This window comes from Bison bison, unplaced genomic scaffold (assembly GCF_000754665.1).
Source record: "Bison bison bison isolate TAMUID 2011002044 unplaced genomic scaffold, Bison_UMD1.0 scf7180017864133, whole genome shotgun sequence".
NCBI lineage: Eukaryota > Metazoa > Chordata > Mammalia > Artiodactyla > Bovidae > Bison > Bison bison.
Genome location: NW_011494705.1, coordinates 1,390,600 through 1,408,144, shown reverse-complemented (window position 1 = coordinate 1,408,144; position 17,545 = coordinate 1,390,600). Strand labels below are relative to the sequence as shown.

At 40.3% G+C, this 17,545-nt stretch overlaps 1 protein-coding gene across 2 annotated transcripts in view; it reads right to left on the bottom strand.

Moving 5' to 3' along the window:
• The window catches only part of EEA1 (early endosome antigen 1), a 128,136-nt gene that overhangs the window by 110,080 nt on the left and 511 nt on the right, over positions 1–17,545 (bottom strand). The gene's annotated exons all lie outside the window — the stretch shown is intronic.

Below are 17,545 nucleotides of genomic sequence, written 5' to 3'. Positions count from 1 at the left end.
CTCCTTGGGGACCCCTAGACTTCTTCTCAACCTGCCTAGGAAATGACTCTGTCATTCCCCCCTTTTCTTTTAGGAGAATTATGTTGCCAAGGGAAAGGGGCATCATTTTCATTCCATAACTACTTCCTGCTGTTTAGGGGCGTGGTCCCTAAATTGTTGAGCAACATATTCTCCTAACCCTCATATTGAGGGTCTTTGATCCAGGGGCCCCAAGTAATAGTTGGAGGAGGCTGTGACACTCAGAGGAGCTTGGACAACCATTTGTAAGTTAAAAGCCTTCATGCGACAAGAAACAAATCCAATTACACAATTACAGATGCAGGGAGCAAACAGCAAAAACAGAACAATCAGAATTATTGTAATTAAGATAGTTTTCCACCATGGGGAACTAGTTAACATCTCCCAAAGTGAGGCAACTGAGGCTTCAGGAGTATCCATAGCCTCAATCATCTTGTTCATGTGTTTAGTAAAATGAGTAACGTTAGTGCTCATATCAGGTATATATGTACAGCGTTGGGTATGAATAATGGCACAAGTTCCTCCTTGTGCAGCCATCAGAATATCCAAAGCCAATCTGTTTTGTAAGACCACCTTTCTAATTTGTGCTTGTTTAGCATTAAGAGCTGAAACAGCTTTTTGAGAATCTTGAAATGCCTGAGTAAAATTAGTCAAAGCATCCACTCGTAGCATAACTCATAACATCCACTCAGCATAACTCCTCTCTGGAGTTCCCAGAGAGGGAACAAACACTGCAGCCAAATTATCATACCCATGAAATACAGACCTTGCCCACTGAGTTTTAAGGTGTGGTAAATTAGCAGGCTTTTTTGGAAGCTCTGAAAATATGAAGCCTCGAGTTAAAGATGTGCACCTGCAGCAGCTCCACCAGGCTGCACACGCTGGGCGTCAAGGCTCAACACAGCCCCCTATTTGTCTCTCGGGGCTCCTGGGGTGCCGGGGCCACAGTGCTGCCTCCACCCCAGTCATAGCCCACACTGCCACTGCCATCCTACCACCCATCGCGCACCACTTTTCATTTTTTAAGTCTAAAACATACCTGAGAGAACTAGGAAAGAGAAATAATAAAATTTCCTAAAGAACCTGTTGGCCATCTCAAAAATTCCAGAATGTGTTGAAGAACTACTATGTAAAATTCCAGAATCTAATAAAAATTCTAATCTACTGGCTATGAATTCTTGTTATAAAAGATATGCAGAATGTCAGTTTCAAAGAAGTAGAACACAAAATCCATAAAATTAAAATCCATCCTGAATAGTATCATCTCTTATAATGCAAAAATCCCTGAGAAAGACTATCCAAATAGCAGACGACTTGTAATTCAGGTTCCCAAGGAAACAGTCTGAGATGGAAATCTGCAAGCAGGTTTACTGGAACGAGCTCTCAGGAACCCTTGTGCGGATACAGAGGCAGCACGACTGGCCCAAGGGAGAAGCTGAACAGCACTGCTGTGCACAGTGCTGAAGCAGTCTCAGTAACGCCACCAGGAGCCCTAAGCTGGAACGGCCCTTCGTATTAGTCTCTAACAAAGACGAGAGGATGATTCTGTGCATCCCTACATCAACCAGCGATGAAATGTAGGCTGCTTCCAGGAAGGGGACAGAAACTTGGATGAGGAAGCAATGATTCCAAGCAATGAAAAGAATGTGCCTCTATCCTGAAGGGGGATCTATGTCCCACACCAAAGTGTCCACTGCAATAAATGTACCTTACTTGTATCTGAGATACGTATAAAGGGCTCGGAGAAGGCAATGGCACCCCACTCCAGTACTCTTGCCTGGAAAATCCCATGGACAGAGGAGTCTGGTAGGCTGCAGTCCATGGGGTCACCAAGAGTCGGACACGACTAGGCGACTTCACTTTCACTTTTCACTTTCATGCATTGGAGAAGGAAATGGCAACCCACTCCAGTGTTCTTGCCTGGAGAATCCCAGGGACGGGGGAGCCTGGTAGGCTACCGTCTATGGGGTCACACAGAGGCAGACACGACTGAAGTGACTTAGCATAGCATAAAGGGCTACACACTGGGGAAAGATGGGGGGGCGGGGAGCTCAGTAGAAAGAAAACACCCTATATCTGGCCGCTGTGGACACTGGAGGCAAGAACACACAGAAGCAGGGCCAGATTAGTCTGAGCTGTCCCCAGAAGAGGTCTAGAGCCCCGCCCTGCCCTAGTATTGGAGGGCCTGCTAGCTAGGTGGAGAGAGGCACGCTGTGTTTCACGGGGCGGGGACGACACTGACAGCTGAGACCTGAAAAAACATTTACTATTATTCTTATATTTTAATTTATTCTGTAGCTCGTTCTGGATTTTTTCCCTCTCTGTTGCTCTGGTTGTTTTTATTATTATCTCTAGACATTTGAGAACCTTATTCTTAATCAGTTTTATTTCCTTTACATACTTCTATGCTGGCTTTCTGTGGTTCTGTGGGGTTTTTCATTTTTTTTCTTTTTTGTTGTTCTTTAACTATATAAACCTTTTTTTATAGACTTCTATTTAACTTTTTGCTTTCTATTTTTTTTCTTTTTTTCACTATGTTTGTTAGTTTGTTTTCTTTGCTTTATTCCATAGTTAGCACTCTGTTTTGGTCTTGTCTTCAGTTTTGTGTTTTAGTTGGTTTTGTTTTTAATTGGTCAATATTTTTGGTTTCATTTGCTCACCAGGTCACTCTTACATTTTGTCTTCTTTGGATTGTTTTGGTTTTGTTGGTGTGTATGTATGTCTGTGTGTATGTCTGTCTGTCTGTGTTGGGGGGCAGGTATGTTCCTTTGGTTTTGTTTCTATTTGTCTGATTTTGCATTTACCATTTGTCTGGGGTACATTTTTTATTTCCTGGTTTTTTGTTTCTTTTTTGTTTGTTTTAATTCCTATTATTGCCATTCCAGGAAGAATGAAGAGGCTGTCACAAAGAGTTGGACACAACTCAGCAACAACAAATTGTCATAACAACCTGTGGGATCTTGGTTTCATGGCCAGAGATCAAGCCTTTGCCTCTGGGGTTAAATTTAAAACCAAAAATTTAAGACATAAATCTAAGACTAGAAACTATAAAACTCTCAGAGGAAAATACAGGCAGAATACTCTGTCATAATTCACAGCAAGATCTTCTATGACCCGCCTCCTACAGTAATGGAAATAAAAACAAAAATAAACAAATGGGACCTAATTAAACCTTAAAAGCTTTTGTATAGCAAAGGAAACCATAAACAAGATGAAAAGACAACCCTCAGAATGGGAGAAAATAGTTGTAAATGAAGCAACTGACAAAGGATTAATCTCCAAAATATACAAGCAATTCATGCCACTCAATATCAGAAAAACAAACAACCCAATCAAAAAATGGGCAGAAGATCTAAATAAACATTTCGCCAAAGATAAAGACATACAGCTCATAAACATCGCTTATTAAAAGAGAAATGCAAATCAAAACTACAACGAGGTATCACCTCACACCAGTCAGAACGGCCAGCATCAAAAAATCTACAAACAATAAACACTGGAGAGGGTATGTAGAAAAGGGAACCCTCTTGCCCAGTTGGTGGGAATGTAAATTGATACAGCGACTATGGAGAAAACCACTATGGAGAAAATGGAGATTTCTTAAACTAGCAGTAAAACTACCATATGACTCAGCAATCTCACCCCTGGGCATATGCCCTGAGAAAGCCACAATTCTAAAAGACACATGTACCCCAGTGTTCACTGCAACACTATTTACCATAGCCAGAACACGAAAGCAACCTAGGTGTCCATCAACATGACTGGATAAAGAAGTTATGGTACATATATACAATGGAATTACTCAGCCATAAAAAGAAACACATCTGAGTCAGTTCTAGTAAGGTGGATGAAACTAGAGCCTGTTATACAGAGTGAAGTAAGTCAGAAAGAGAAAAACAAATACTGTATATTAACACACATATATGGAATCTAGAAAAATGGTCCTGATGAAACCCATCTGCAGGGCAGCAATAGAGACACAGATGTAGAGAACTGACTTGTAGACACAGCATGGGAAGGACAGGGTGCAACAAACTGAGAGAGCAGCACTGACACATATACATTACCCTATGTAAAACAGAGAGCCAGTGGGCATTCGCTATATGGTGCAAGCTCAACCTGGTGCTCTGTGACCATCTAGAGGGTGGGAAGAGGTGGGAGGAAGGTTCAAGAGGGAGGGGACATATGTGTACCTATGGCTGATTCATGTAGATGTATAGCAGAAACCAACACAACATTGTAAAGCAATTATCCTCCAATTAAAAATAAATATTTTTTCATTACAAATGTAATAATGCACAGAGAGGGGATTTCACTTCAAAACGCTGTAAAACAGTCCACTATGCTGCAAGCCTAGACGTCTTTTCAATTTTCCTTTTCTGAACTTCTCAGATTTCCATGATGGACATGATTTATATTTGTAACCAGAAAATATGTTTTTATTATTTCTAAATATTTTAAAACTAAATCATTGCTTTAAATATTTACAAGTTGAAAACAGATATAATAAGATTATACCAGAAAAATTAATGCCTTACAGAACAAAATAAACATATATTTCCTTACCAGAAATCTAACTAAATATGATTTACCTCTAAATCAACCCCCACAACAGTGCATTTTGGCATGGCACTAGACAAAGAAATTCTTAAAACAATATCCAAATATTACTCAGCTAATAAAGTCCAAATAAAGGATCACTGAGACTCTAGAAAAATTTTTACATTAGCATACATATGTAAAACTTAACCACAGTCTAATATTAAAAATTAAAATAAGGAGGGAAATGTGCTTTTAAATCCCATCTACTGGTATGAGCCATGCAATACTTAAACAGACGTCTATGCAACTAGGTTATTCATGTTATTGTATTAAATATATCAGTCATAGTGCATGCAATGGCCAGGATCTATCCTAATGTAAAATACCCTATCCTCAATACCACAGCTCATATTGAGAACACAGTCCAAGACAATCAGGTTATATGACCCCATATCTATTGCCAAGTGACCAAATGTGATCACCTGGACCCAACAGCAGCCATCCACAAGCTAGGTAGCAACCAATAAAAATGGCTCAGTGGCAAAGCAAACAAACAAACCCCACTGTGAAGAATGAACCACTGCTGAATTTCAAGCATAGGCCTTTAAATTGCAGACCATGAAGAAAAATGACTAGTCACACAAACTGGCACTAAACAGATACATAATGCAGCCATGAGGTAAATAAGAGTATAATCCAGCCAAAATACCATTGCTTCTTGAGAGTGCAGAAGCTCTTAAAGAAAAAATTAGAGAGTTAAGAAAATTAGCTAGCACCAAATGAACCTAACCAGAACTATAATCACTGTTTCCAAGCCAGAGTAAAGCTTATATCTAGAATGATCTGTAAAAGATGTGTTTCATGGTATCACAATTCCTAGAAGGAAGAATCTTAAGAATCAAATGACCTCACTCCACTCCCAACCTCAGTTGACTAAACCAGCAGTGAACATCTGACCCAGAGGAAGCAACTCTATTACTGGCCAACCAGACTTTTACACATTATCCAATAAGAAAAGATAAGGAGGACATTTTAGATTCTTCTCTTGGGGTATGGAAGTTGAGACATCTGGCCAGTTGGCTATGCAAAGGTAAGGTGAAAAGCAAGTAGAATCATGTGGCCAGATGCTCACTTGAGCATACTAAGCAAATAACAGCAAGGAAGATGGACACAGGATGCAGAGACCGAACGCCACTGGTCCATGACATTGTGTGAGATAAATGAGAGGCCTCTCCTCCTGACACCATTCTAGGTTCCACTGTCTACAGACCCAACTGTACAGCAATTCTTGTTCTTAGATCACTTTGAAAACTTACAATAAATCCTTTTCAACTTAGACTGATTTGAGGAAGTTTATAATCCTTGAAAATAAAAGGCACTTATTAGAATATTGTCCAAGTATGATAGGTTACATTCATGCATTCAAAATTTAATTAACTACTGTTTCCTCTCCTCCATATATCATGGAAAAGTAAGTCTGTGCTCCTGTTTCTGTGCCCTTGCTTCCCATCCAATCATTTCTCCCTATGACCCTCCTGAAACCGAACTAGGTATGACCTAACTATTCAGGTTCAGCCTGGCTCCAGAGTTCTTTACCATTCCATCAGTGGACACTACTCAATCCTTATCTGACTTCATGTCTCTTCAATGTGCACACATACCTAATACTTGCCTCAACTAGTCTCCTGAGTGCTGGGCCTAGTGAATATCTATTGGGATGTCCAAACCTCTAGTTCACACTCATCTTCTCCCCAAAGCTGTTCTTCCTCCTCCTCTATTCTTCATCTTAGTCCATTCCACCCAGACTACTCACAAGTCGATAAGTCCTATTAATTCTCCTAACATTCCTGAAAATCTATCCTTTCTCTATTCCCAAAGCCATCATCTGATTCAAGCTTTTGACAGCCTCTGGGAGGTAGAAATTCTGATTCAATGGAGGAACATGGCTATCTTTTTTTCTTTTTTTAAAAAATGATTCCAAATGATTCCAATGTGCAACAATTTTAGAAACTAAAAAGTTACTACCTTTTAGCCAGCCTCTCCCTTAATGGCGACATCCTCTCTACACAGCTACCAAGTCAACATACATCATTAAAAATACTGGGTTGGCCAAAAGGTTTGTTCAGGTTTCAACATAGGATGCTACAGGAAAAAACCAAACAATGTTTGGTTCAACTCAATACATTGAGTATCAAATATTAACAGAGGTTTTCAGTTCAGTTCAGTCGCTCAGTCGTGTCTGACTCTTTGCAACCCCATGGACTGCAGCACGCCAGGTTTCCCTGTCCATCACCAACTTCTGGAGCTTGCTCAAACTCATGTCCATCAAGTCAATGATGTCATCCAACCACCTCATCCTCTAGCATCCCCTTCTCCTTCTGCCTTCAATCTTTCCCAGCATCAGAGTCTTACACACTAAGAAACAACAACAACAAAATCCCCCTAAGGGAACTCAGTCTACCAGTGAAGTCCAGTACCACAAAAACAATGTAGTAAGTTTTGCAGATATCTATATACTAAGAGTTTTAGTATTCTAAGCTACTATAGGGGTTGTTGGTTGGCTTACTTGCTAAATCACGTTCAACTCTTTTTGACCCCATAGACTGTAGCCCGCCAGGCTCCTCTGTTCATGGGATTTCCCAGGCAAGAATACTGGAGTGGGTTGCCATTTCCTTCTCCAGGGGATCTTCCCAATCCAGGGATAGAATCCATGTCTCCTGCTTGGCAGGTAGATTCTTCACCACTGAGCCATCTGGGAAGCCCAAACCACTATATATTATATTAAATGTTTACTGAATGCTGGTTCTGTGGTGAGTGCTTCATGAACATTATTTCATTTAATCCTTCTACAATACTGTAAAGTACATATTTGGCTCAATTCACAGATAAAGCAGTGGGTACCAGAGAGTTTGAAATCTTGGTCTAATTTCAAAAACCCATTCTCTTAATCAGTATGGGGTGCTCTGGGAGAAGAAATAAAAAGCAAGCAACTTTTTTTCTTAGGTGATACTAACTCTAAATACCACCTAAACTGAGCAATGTGGACAAGCACTGGTAGGACAACCGGAGAAGAGCAAAGCACTTATATAGAGATGTGAAGGGATGGGAGAAGAGAGAAAGTTGTGGGAAACCCACTAAACAGATGCCGAGGTCAATGAATATACAGAGAGGTAGATGGAGATGAGTGTGAAACGGAATCTTTGTTCCCCAAGGAACCAGAGCAATATGGGCCTTGCATGCCAACATAGAGAATCTAGACATCTCCTATGGGCACTGAGGAGTCACTAACAAATTTTAGAAGACTGATTGACCTTATTCACTTTCTACGAAGACTACCTGGAAAAATATTTTTGAAGAGTCTTATTACAAATTTGATTAAGAACTTTCTGTGGCTCTATATTGTCTATTGTATAATATCCAAAATCTTCTCCTGTCTTATTTCTTATAACTATCTCCACTGACATGTAGAAATATTTACAATTTCCCTAAGATGTCCTAGGCTGCTTCAGGTTTTTGCATCTGCATGGTTCCCAAAAATGCCTTCTGTCCCTCGTTCATCCTTGCCTGAGACACTCAGGCTTCTGCAAGGCCTTCAACATTTCCATTCCTTATCTCCCTCCCTCCCGCTTCAGTTCACTGCAGTTCACTTGGGTGGTGTCATTTGCACATCTGAGGTTCTTGATATTTCTCCCAGCAATCTTGATTCCAGCTTGTGCTTTCTCCAGCCCAGTGTTTTTCATGATGTACTTGGCATATAAAATAAGCAGGGTGACAATATACAGCCTTGATGCACTCCTTTACCAATTTGGAACCAGCTGTTGTTCCATGTCCAGTTCTAACTGTTGCTTCCTGACCTGCATTCAGATTTCTTAAGAGGCAGGTCAGGTGGTCTGGTATTTCCATCTCTTTCAGAATTTTCCAGTTTGTTGTGATCCACACAGTCAAAGGCTTTGGCATAGTCAATAAAGCAGAAGTAGATATTTTTCTGGAACTCTTGCTTTTTCGATGATCCGACAGACATTGGCAATTTGATCTCTGGTTCCTCTGTCTTTTCTAAATCCAGCTTGAACATCTGGAAGTTCACGATTCATGTACTGTTGAAGCCTCGCTTGGAGAATTTTGAGCATTACTTTGCTAGCATGTGAGATGAGTGCAATTGTGCGGTAGTTTGAGCATTCTTTGGCATTGCCTTTCTTTGGGATTGGAATGAAAACTGACCTTTTCCTGTCCTGTGGCCATTGCTCAGTTTTCCACATTTCCAGGCATAGTGAGTGCAGCACTTTCACAGCATCATCTTTCAGGATTTGAAATAGCTCAACTGGAATTCCATCACCTCCAATAGCTTTGTTCATAGTGATGATTCCTAAAGCCCACTTGACTTCCCATTCCAGGATATCTGGCTTTAGGTGAGTGATCACACCATCGTGGTTGTCTGGGTCACAAAGATCTTTTCTGTATAGTTTTTCTGTGTATTCTTGCCCTCCCCCTCACACCATAGAATTACTTTTTCTTTTGTGATCATATTCTTCCTCTGGGTATCTACTGACACATCACGTTGCTTTGTAATTATTTAAATTTAAGTATCTGTCTCACTCCATTAAAACTCTTGCAGAGTTTTACTATTAAAACTCTGCATCCCAAGCCCAGCCAGTTATCAGTACAGATGTTCAACACTGTGACAAATGACTACACACACAAAGTATAAAAAATAAATAAATAACAAGGGAGTGATAAGAAAAGCATTCCTTGAATAAATCTGGAGTACGTAATAATAAAAAAATATTAACAGTAGCTAACATTTCTAGAGAACTTACTCTGAGCCAGATACTGTAGTAACAGTGTCACATGTATTAATTCACTTAATCCTCACAGCTGTATCAGAAGGGTACTATTATCATGACCATTTTAATGAAACACAGAGAACTCAAGAAACTTGCCCAAAGCTACCCAGCTAGTAAATGGGGTGCAGATGCCTCTCCAGGCAGTTTGGCTTCAGAGTTCAGGTTCTTGACCAACTTACTATCTCTTCAGCTCCAGCAAAGACCACCCATGTAAGAAAACAGTTCTAGCCCTGGTTCTTTCATATCTTCATTTCTTTTTTATTCTTAACACACTAAAAATAAATATACACAGTGAGAAAAAATTCTACTTCTCAAAATTTGCTTCAGTAAATGAGTAATAATTTCATCAAACTTACATGTGTAACTAGTCTGGGAGGACTTCCGGAACATCTTAGTTAGATCAGAGCCTTCCTGCTGTTTGCTTCTGGGGCTCTCTGTGCTTTTCCTTCCGATCATTCACCCAAGGAACATAAGTGACTGTTTGAACAGTTCCACAGTTCGCCCCTGGTTACTCAGCTCCACAGGGGTTCACGTCTATTTTCCTCCTAAGTGCATCCACATCACACAGTAGACACAAAGATGTATGAGAAGGAGATATGTTCAGGTCTTTGCTATTCATCTCTTTCTTCTGCTCCCACGGCCATCATCATAAGGCAAATCGTAATTGCTTTGATTTTAAAATCCATCTCCTCTGATCTCTGCCTGTACTCTCCTACGGTCCTATAATATGCATCACATGCAACACTGACAAATTAATTTCTTCTTAAAACATTCTTTTAGATGCTCACTCAGCAAACATTACCTCCTACTATGTGCCTGAAGGGAACCGAAATATGTAACCCTAAAATATGTCACTTTGGCACATTGATTATTTTTAATTAAAAGCGCTTAAACAGCAGGTCCAAGAACAACACTCTGACCCTCCTTTTGAGTAAAAATTACTAGGCAGTCAGTGTACATCTCTGAGACCTCGGTCTTGTTTTCAGTAAGCAACCCGCTCCATTGTCCTGAACTCCTGGAATGTGTCTTTAGTCTGACAAATTATCAGCACTCAGATCCAGGGAAGGGCAGTAATTAAATTCTGTTCCATATGCTAAACACCTACTGATCACCAGGTGATCATCACCTTATTGCCAAATTCAGACTTAAATTGAAGAAAAGTAGGGAAAACCACTATTCAGGTATGACCTAAATCAATTGCTTACGATTATACAGTGGAAGCGAGAAATAGATTTAAGGGATTAGATCTGACAGACAGAGTGCCTGATGAACTATGGATGGAGGTTCATAACACTTTAAAAGAGACAGAGATCAAGACCATCCCCGTGAAAAAGAAATGAAAAAAAGCAAAATGCCTGTCTGAGGAGGCCTTACAAATAGCTGTGAAAAGAGAAAAGCAAAGGAAGAAAGGAAAGAAATACCCATTTGAATGCAGAGTTCCAAAGACTAGCAAGGAGAGATAAGAAAGCCTTCCTCAGTGATCAGTGCAAAGAAATAGAGGAAAACAATAGAATGGCAAAGACTAGAGATCTCTTCAAGAAAATTAGAGATACCAAGGGAACATTTCATACAAAGATGGGCTCGATAAAGGAAAGAAATGGTATGGACCTAACAGAAGCAGAAGATATTAAGAAGAGGTGGCAAGAATACACAGAAGAACTGTACAAAAAAGATCTTCATGACCCAGATATTCACGATAGTGTCATCACTCACCTAGAGCCAAACATCCTGGAATGTGAAGTCAAGTGGGCTTTAGGAATCATCACTACGAACAAAGCTAGTGGAGGTGATGGAATTCCAGTTGAGCTATTTCAAACTCTAAAAGATGATGCTGTGAAAGTGCTGCACTCGATATGCCAGCAAATTTGGAAAACTCAGCAGTGGCCACAGGACTGGAAAAGGTCCGTTTTCATTCCAATCCCAAAGAAAGGCAATGCCAAAGAATGCTCAAACTACCTCACAATTGCACTCATCTCACATGCTAGCAAAGTAATGCTCAAAATTCTCCAAGCAAGGCTTCAACAGTATGTGAACCGTGAACTTTCAGATATTCAAGCTAGATTTAGAAAAGGCAGAAGAACCAGAGATCAAATTGCCAACATCTGTCGGATCATCGAAAAAGCAAGAGTTCCAGAAAAACATCTACTTCTGCTTTATTGACTATGCCAAAGCCTTTGACAGTGTGGATCACAACAAACTGGAAAATTCTGAAAGAGATGGGAATACCAGACCACCTGATCTGCCTCTTGAGAAATGTGAATGCAGGTCAGGAAGCAACAGTTAGAACTGGACATGGAAAAACAGACTGGTTCTAAATTGGTAAAGGAGTACATCAAGGCTGTATATTGTCACCCTGCTTATTTAATTTATATGCTGAGTACATCATAAGAAATGCTGGGCTGGAGGAAGCACAAGCTGGAATCAAGATTGCTGGGAGAAATATCAAGAACCTCAGATATGCAGAAAAGTGAAGAAGAACTAAAGAACCACTTGATGAAAATGAAAGAGGAGAGTGAAAAAGTTGACTTAAAACAACATTCAGAAAACGAAGACGGTGGCATCTGGTCCCATCACTTCATGGCAAATAGACGGGGAAACAGTGTCAGACTTTATTTTTTGGGGCTCCAAAATCACTGCAGATGGTGACTGCAGCCATGAAATTAAAAGACTCTTGCTGCTTGGAAGAAAAGTTATGACCAACCTACACAGCGTATTAAAAAGCAGAGACATAACTTTGCTGACAAAGGTCCATCTAGTCAAAGCTATGTTTTTTCCAGTAGTTACATATGGATGTGAGAGTTGGACTATAAAGAAAGCTGAGCGCCGAAGAACTGATGCTTTTGAACTGTGGTATTGGAGAAGATCTCCTTGGACTTCAAGGAGATCCAACCAGTCCATCCTAAAGCAAATCAGTCCTGAATATTCACTGGAAGGAGTGATGCTGAAGCTGAAGCTCCAATACTTTGGCCACCTGATGCTTACTCACAATGGCAACACAACATAAGGTACACTATAGCGAGGGTGAGGGGCGGGGCGGAGAAGCAAGAGGCGATCTGTATTCTTCATAAATGTCATAAATTACGAAGAAATGCTCTGGTAATGTTTCAGATTAACAGAAGCTAACAACTACATATAATATCTAAACCTAACCGTGACCTCCCTGGTGGTACAGTGGATAGGAATCCGACTGCCAATGCAGGGGACAAGGGTTCAATCTCTAGTCCAAGAAGACACCACGTGTTTTGTTTCACAACTACTCAGCCCACTGGCCTGGGGCCCATGGTCTGCAACCAGAGAAGCCACCCCGCCCACAACTAGAGAAAGCCCTTGTACAGCAAAAAAGACCTTGGGCTATCAAAAATAAACAAATTATTTTTAAAAAAAGAAATAAATAAACCTAACTGGACCCTAAACTAGTAAGGGGAAAATACTACAAAGGACATTATCAGGTCAATTGAAAAAAAATGGAATTATGAATAGTAAATAGAATCAATGTAAATTTATGAAGTTGGCAACTATACTGTAGTTATGTAAAAGAACATCCCTGTTCTTCATTGAAGCTTTCAGAGGTGAAAAGCCATAACTGGTCCTCAAGTGATTCAAGAAAAAAAAAAAAAAATTACACATATACAGAGAGAGAAGCATGTAAGTAATAAAGCAAACAGGATAAAATGTGAACAATAAGTAAATCTAGATAAAGAGTATACAGCTGTTTCTTGTATTATTTTATTCTTTTAACTTTCTGTAAGCTTGAAATTAGTTGCAAATAAAAGTTTAAAAGTATCTATGTATTGCACTGTCCAATACAGTAGCCACCAACTATATAAGGCTGCTGAACATTTAAAATATGGCCTGTCCAAAGTTAGATGTGCTGTTAGTGCAAAATACAAATCAGATTTCAAAAACTTAGTATAAAAAAAATCTCATCAGTAATTTTTATGTTGACTATATGTTGAAATATTTTAGATATATTGAGTCATTATATTGACTATATATTGTGTCAGAATAAATCTATTTTAAAAATTAATTTCACGTCTTCACTTTTTTAAAAAATGTCTCCTTGACAGTGATTATCTTTATTCATTTACTTGGCTGCGTTGAGTCTTAGTGGTGGCTCTCTGGCTCAGCAGTTGTAGCACACAGGCTTAGTTACTACTCGGCATGTGGGATCTTAGTTCCCCGACCAGGGTTCAAACCTACATACCCTGCACTGCAAGGCGGATTCTTAACCACTGGATCACCAGGGAAGTCCCTCTTCACTTATTTTAAATGTGGCTACTAGAAGCTTTAAATCACATATGTGATTCGTATTTGCATTGGACAGGGCTGAGCTAGATGGTCAAGAATCTCCACGATGAGGTGTCACACAATTTTAAGTTTCTCTCTCAATTTCTTTCTGCTGTAAGCAGACCTCTATCTCTTGGTTTTAAGCTACTTAAGGGTAAGAATCAGTTTTATTCACGGCTGTACCTCCAGTATCGAGCACATATCCAGTGTTATTTAACACTTGTTATTTAATTAAACACTTGTTTATTGAAAGGCAATATGCAAAGAATGGAGGGATAGCAGGAAGAATGAAATCATTCTTGTCTCTGAGTCTGTTTATACTGTAAACTCCTTCCTAGAATGAAAGTAACTCTCTTCCTCTGCTAAGCATCTTCTTCAAAACCCCATCCCTCCAAGGAGACTCTCCACTCACACAGGTTCATTCTGATCAGTTCTCCTCTGTACTACTACAGCCTTCATTTTCTGTATAATTCATTTAGGCACTTAATCATATAAATTCCCTGAGAGAGAATTTAGATCTCATATTTTTCCCATATTTTCCACAATGACTGGCACAGTGCTAACCATATCAGTTGAGGAGCAGAGAAAAGGGGCAGGGGGATGGATTGAGAAAATTTGGCTTTAGTCTCAGTTCTGACACCTACTGTGTTGCTTTAGATAAAACACTTTATCTCTCCCTTTCTACTCTCACTTTTAAAATCAGAGAGACCCATTAACCATAAAAAAAGACTTCTGTTTCCACAATTCTAGAATTAAATTCATTTTTTCTTTAGCAGTATTACCAATAAAAGCAAATCTAATACACTTAAAGATCTCAGTTAAATCAAAGTAAAATCCCTAAGAATGAAATGGCAACAAAGCTTATAAACTGCCTTAAGTACTAAATGCTGGTGTCTTTCCAGCCATGAAGCTCTTTAAATCCACATTTCTCCTCAAAGCCTGTTAAGCAAAACAATCAATACAAACATATTAGAGCTACCTCAATTTTTTTTTTTTCCAGACTTTTACAAGCCTCAAAGAAACACTTTTTAGTAGCTAATGGAAGAAAGAAAAAACAGAAACTAAATTTTCTATAAAGTACCCTGGTACCTTATTGGTGATGTTCAAAGATTCTGAGTTACAATTGACTATAAGCACATTGTTTCTTTTTTCAAAAATGCTATTTAAAGTACACTATTCAGAGGAAAATTACAAGAGTTAAAATGAAAAGGTCATGTAAAAAACAGAATGTTAAAAAAGTATGCAATTTAATTTCAAAGCATGAACACCATTTCAAACAAATCTCTAACTAAGCCACCTTCAGTCAGTTCAGTTGCTCAGACGTGTCCAGCTCTTTTCGGCCCCATGGACTGCAGCAGGCCAGGCCTCCCTGTCCATCACTAACTCCAGAACTTACTCAAACTCATGTCCATTGAGTCAGTGATGCCATCCAACCATCCCATCCTCTGTCGTCCCCTTCTCCTCCGAGTCACCTTAGTTTTAATCTTGTATCTCATGACCTCTTCTGAGAAATAAGATTATCAAGATGGGAGAAAATAAAATGGTTGCCATGGTACATAAAGATTCAAGTTATACTTGTCAGTAAATACCACCTGTGGAGTTTAAACTAGTAATACAAATTACAAGGTTTCTTTAAGGATTTATCCAAATGCTCCTAAATGCTGAGCATTAACACTGACCCATCTATAAGATTAGAGCCGAATTCCACCCAGGGGACTCTAGCCACCTCTGTAGCCTCAACTCCTATCAATCCCTGCACATCATTTGCCTACCTAAACTTAATTGTTCACACTCCCCTTAATATTACATGCCCATTTTATGACTTCTGGTCTAGGCAGCCACAGTTCCCTCAGCCCAACCAGCCTTCCCCTCTTTTGAGCTGCAAATATTCCCTCCTCCCAGAAGCTCTTCCAGATCACCCCAATACCCTCCCAGGAAGTGGCCTGCGGGCACTATTCATTCTTCCATTACAAAGCACTTCCATTACTTTTAAATGGCCATTCCCTCAACCAGCTGTGAATTCTAAAAGGAGGGCCCATATCTTACTTAACTGGTTCCTAGGCCCGGAGCAGATACTTTGCATTTACTGCCACTCAAGAATACTGAAGGGAAAAAAAAGTAGTAAGCTGTGAGATACAATTCAAACTTTTCTATAAAGGAATATATAAATTTAAGACAGCGATTTTCAGCCAGGGCAATTTTGCCCCCAGGTGACATTTGGTAAAGTCTTCAGATATTTCCGGTTGTCACAAAAGTGGGTAGGGGATTGCGGGGGGAGAGGGGGAGTGCTGTGGCATCTAGGAGGTAGAAGCCAGGGATGCTGCTAAACATCCTGCAATGCAAACTACAGCCACTACAACAAAGAATTATCCGCTCACAAATGTCAATAATGCCATGTTGCCAAGTGACTTACAACATCTCAGCAATAACCAGAATAAATTCCCACCTTGTAGTTTCACCTGAAACTTCTGGAGCCATTGATGTGTATGCACCAACACTCAAAATGCCCTTTATACAACTGTAACGCTTAAGAACACTAAACCAAGAGTACCTGAAAGCTGCTGTACCTCTGAAAACTAGAAGCTATTCTTAAGTCAGTAAACACTTTGTTTCACTTATAAACTTCAAAGCAAACCAGAGGCAAGCTAATGATCATCTTCAGCTGTGGGACTACGTTACAAAAAAATCTGAGGCATGAGGAAATGAGTTCCTCCAAGTGTGAAAAAAGAAAACTCTAATCAGTGCGAGTAAACCATGCACAGATGCCTTTAAGGTTGAACTGATGGCCAGAGTAAAGCGTATGCCCTTGCTACTGACAAAAACAGCACTTATCAAGATTTCAAAAACTGACAAAACATTGCAGAAAATCATCAAATGCCAATACAAGGTGGCAGATACAGAAATTAACTCTTTCTCCCCCTTATACATGACCAAGTTTCATGTGACTTGAACGTTTCACAAAGCTCTGCAGGCGCAAAGACACTCCCTTTCTCTACAGGGGATGACTCAACTCTCTTCAGCACCTTCCTGGACTGCATACTACAAGTTCAATAAACTCCTTTTGTGCTTGGAACTAGTTATCCTACTCCCTCAAAAACCGGCTAATGGGTTCGGCACCAAATTTTCAACCATTTCTCTTTTTGTTGCACTCCCATTAGGCTCAAAAAGAGTTTTAAAAAAGCTAACCAGACAAAAACTTGAGTTAACAGTAACTCTTACAGAAAACATTTTAATTCTTATTCTAGGAACTGATTCCTAAACAAAACACCTCCAGCTTTCCAATACTTAATCTTTATATCTTAAGGTTTTTCCAGATCTGAAATGGACACAGCACTGGCAGAAAGTAAAGGAGCATTCCGTTAAGTAAAGCTTACAACTGATTTATTCTTGGATAACTCCAAAAAGGTACTAGGCTGGCAGGGGAAAACGCATTTTTAATTGGAGGAGAAAAAAAGTTGCCAACTCTGAGTAATATCTTCCTTCGCAGCTGACTTTGCCAGTTAGGTGTCGGTACCGCCACTGGGCCGATGCTAGGCCAGGCTTCACCACATCACCCTGCGGGGTCGCCCAGCTGAGGTAATGAAGCCGCGTGTGGCAGGTGCGCCTCGTGGAAAGTTGGGGGGCACGCCAGGCGGGGCGCTGTGGGAAGCGGCGAGCCCGCCTGCCCCGGGCTCCCAGCGCGCGTTCTCCGGCCTGGCGCGCGGATGGCGGGCCGGACCCGCAGGCACTAACTCTCCATTTTCACAGCCACTCCAGGTTCTGGAAGGAGCGTGCGGGCACCACACCCTCCCGCGCGCACTGACAGCCCGCGCGAGAGCCGGGCCGGGGCCTGGGCGTGCGGAGCCGCGGGGGACCAG